Raw genomic sequence first — 3,918 nt, 5'->3', positions numbered from 1 at the left:
TATATAACTAAATACACAGCTGAAAATGGTATACAAGCGAGCAGGTATTTTTTTATCCCAAAATGACACAACTGATTGACTGTACATTATGTAAGTCCTTTTAATCATTCATTTACATGCTGAAATACCTTCCGAGATCTTCCTAAGCTTTTGTCAGGGACTAGTCAATTGTAAATATTTTTATTTGTTTTTGGGATATTGGCTACCCTCTTCCAACAAAAGAAGGAGATAAAGTTCTTTTTGAAACTGTGCTTTTTGGAACCCAGATGTCATTGCATTAGTAGAAATCTCTGTGCTTTTCATGAAGAAGTCTAGTCAGCTGGTTCTGAAAAAGTTCTAATTTAAAGGTTTTTTGGTTTTTGTTTTTTTTTTTAAAAAAACCCCAACAAACTAGAATTATTTCACTCAGACTAGAAGAATTGCTGAGAGACTTGCATGCATCTGATTAGTAGAACTCAAGATCACAAAAGCATATTGTTATTACAATTTATAATGTAGCTGTTTTAATTCAAGGTAATGCCATGTATCAGCTTTGTTCTAACTGTTTACCAGATCCTGTGCACAGAGGTGGAGGATGACTTGTTTTACTAGAAAATATCGTCCAAGAGGACCTTTCAGGATTTTTATTTTTGTTTGTTTTGAAGCCACATAAATGGAAAAGATTATTGAAGAAATCTTGAATACTGTTCCAGATGCAAATGCAGATGCCATGTATTAAAAATAATCAAAGCAGGGTACACTGGGCAACAGTGAAAAGTTTTAATGTGTTAGATAATTATTTATTGCACCCTTGCTTCTGCTTATTTTGGTTTACAAGTATTATTTTCTGCATAAGTGTAAGACTTTTTTTTTTAACTGGATATATGATGTATGCTTGGGTCAGGCCAGTTGTATTTTCATTTCTTGTATCTTAGTTGTACATATCTTCACATATAGTTTTTTTTTAATTGCAACTCAATCATGTTTTTTAATTTCCTTTAGGTATCTAAAATTACTGTATGTGAACATTAATGTAAGTTAAGATGTTCCTTGTACAGTTGTGGTAGCAAGCAATAATGTGAATATACGAAAAAAACAAATATACCCTGCTTAATATTTGTATGAATGAAAAGTTGATACCACTACAAGAATAGTCTTCTCTTTTTAATCTTTTAAATACAAGTTTTATTTCAAGGTAATATATTACAAATACCTTGATGCTGTGAACTATTTTTCTATGTCTTCAAAATATTTATTCTCTGTAAAATATTATCTAGTGAGTATTATATTCCTGAATTGTTGATAGTGGGAGTGGTCTAGAAAGTTACAAGTTTCCTTAAATCTAAATCTTCTGTATCTCTTCCCAAACCTCATCCTTTGCTCAGCTTTTGTCTGTGGATTCCTACTGTTTACTTTGAAAATAGCTCAGCTATGCTTTTCATACAAGCCTACACAAGTGTGTTTGACTTGATGGAATATGATTTTTAATTAACAGATTGCAGTTTTGTGCTGCCTCAGTCTTCTGCATCCCACAACAGTTTCTCTCCAAAGTAACTGGTTATAGTGTTTTAAAACTCAATTTCAGCCTCTTCTTTAGTACAAATCTAGGTCTGCATCACTCCTCCTCTCACTCAGAAATAATAGGTACAATCTCAGACCAGTTTCAGCCCGCAACAGGGGCCAGAAGCCTGACACTGATGGCTGTGCAGGTTGGAGGTGCAGGGGAGAGGTTGGAATTGAACAGAAATGGTAACTGGTGATAAATACCGATGACCAGAAATACATGTTGATTTCTTCAAGTATCAGTTTTCAATAAAGTAAATATTGAATTATACAAGGCCTAAATTTTATTATGAAAGTTCTCAGTTGGCTGTATAGAAAGGTTTGTGTCATGGATGCAGTTTTCCACTGATAGTTCATTGGTGTGGAGGGATATGGCTTGTGCTATGCTCATACCAGCGCTGTATTCAGTGTGAGCTATTCGCCTGTTTACTACCCAAGTTTGCCATAATACATTCTGTGACACCACCACTACCTTTCCAGCAGTATCCCAAAATGACCTACAGTAAAGCTGATTTGAGTGTGATGTGTACTGAAACCCCAGCAGTGAACAGCGTGCGGCTTTCTGGTTTACAAAGTGTTTCCTTTGTAAAGCTCCTACATGAGCAGTAGTGCTGGTTAAGATCTTGTCTACTTTTGGGTGCATCTGCAGTCATCTACTCGGTTACCAGGCATGTCTGTATTTTAACTATGACTGTCTCTAAGAATTCTAATATAGTGGGCCAGAGTAGAGCTCTGAGCAAGTAAAGTTAAATCCCTTAGTAAGGAGGCCAGAGTGATTGCCTCTTACAGCATTTCTGATATTTTATTAAGACAATGTCTCTGACTTAAAATACAATCAGGAAACTTGAGAAACTGCGAGCATATACAGATGAGTTTTGTTCTAAAGTGTTAACTCTCCTGATGAGAAAGTACACTCACCTAGTAAGAATGTTAGAGGACATTTTCATACAGTCCCTTTCTATTAATTAATTACAGTGATGGAAATTAAACTGGCAGGAATTTAAATCAACTATTTAATTCCTGCAGCAGTCATCAGGATTTTTCTTTGATGTTGTTTCTAAAATACTGTATGGGTTTTGTGTGCAATGGAGAAGAAATGTGTTACCTCTTTTTTGTCCAATTGGCAAAGAATAAAGTTGCAACAGTTTGAGCAGACAGAAGCTATTAGGATTTCCGGGACACAGCCTGTAACATAACATTGTAAGAACTTGCTCAGCTTCTTGCAATTTGTTAATTCCTACAAATAATCTTATTTCCAGTTTCCCTGAATAGTAAGAGTTAGGTACCCACTTGGTATTAATTGTTTAACAGATTATGCTAATTATGTCTGTTTCACCTTTATCCTGAAAAACTAATGATAAAGGTGTCAGTGACTCCCTGTGAAAACTAATTATTATTTTTAGGTATGATGGCTTTTAACTGGCCAATAAAGATTTCTTTCTTACTGTAATATAATAGAACTAAATTATTTTTTATCTTTTAGTGGTAGGTAGGAACAGGTCCTGAGGGAGAAAGGCTTTCTGTCTGACCCTACATGAAGAATTCTTTAGAGCTCATCTATTGTTAAATAGCTATGATTTGAAGTTTGGGATTGGCAAACTTCACCAGAAATTAAGATATTTATGGAGATAAGTTACATGAAGTAAGTACATTTTTTGTAATAGCTCAGTAAGAATCATCTTAATAAACTACATATGCAAATCCAAAACTTCCTGCAGTACTCAAAACCAGGTAGATTGTAAAAACTTTTTACAGTACTTAGATATAGATTGTAATATTTAAATCAATTTGTTAAATGATACCTTTTTGTAAATCTCAAGACAACAATGTTTAAATGTAATGCTCTATCTCGGAGATAATATAAATAATTTAGCCCTGAAGATTGTAGGGAAGAGCTTTAAAATACAATCTGCAACTGCTCAGAAGCCAGAAGGCAAAAATAAAAAAAAACAACTTGTCTTTATTCCCTTCCGTCCACCCCCCACCCCAAAGTCTCTATTTTAAATCAGTCCCCTTGTTTTGGGAGCCCTAGCTTATGGTTTTTGAGCAGTTGGCAATAATACAAATTGTTCACCAAAAAAAAACTATTTGAATTCTGAACAGTTTAAAGAGATCACTTTAATTGAAAAGGCAAAATACTTGTTAGGCAAAGAAAATCGCTGGTTCTTTTGGGTTTTCCCAGCACTGCTGTTGAGTAATTAAAAAGAAGGATCGTGATGATCCTACATTAGGTCAAAATCCAGATGATTTAATGTAAAGGAAATGCTCAGTTAGAGAGGTCTTGGGGCCCAAAATGGCTTGAATTCATAGTAGCAACTTATTAAGGGTAAGTGGCCCTGGCTAGTTTTGTATCTGTGACTAAATTCATTTATGTTA

The sequence above is a fragment of the Pezoporus flaviventris genome, unplaced genomic scaffold (genome assembly GCF_033815535.1).
Source record: "Pezoporus flaviventris isolate CSIRO_AGI_PZ_B2104156 unplaced genomic scaffold, CSIRO_AGI_Pfla_v1 ptg000002l, whole genome shotgun sequence".
Classification (NCBI taxonomy): domain Eukaryota; kingdom Metazoa; phylum Chordata; class Aves; order Psittaciformes; family Psittacidae; genus Pezoporus; species Pezoporus flaviventris.
Note: the sequence above shows the minus strand (reverse complement) of the source record.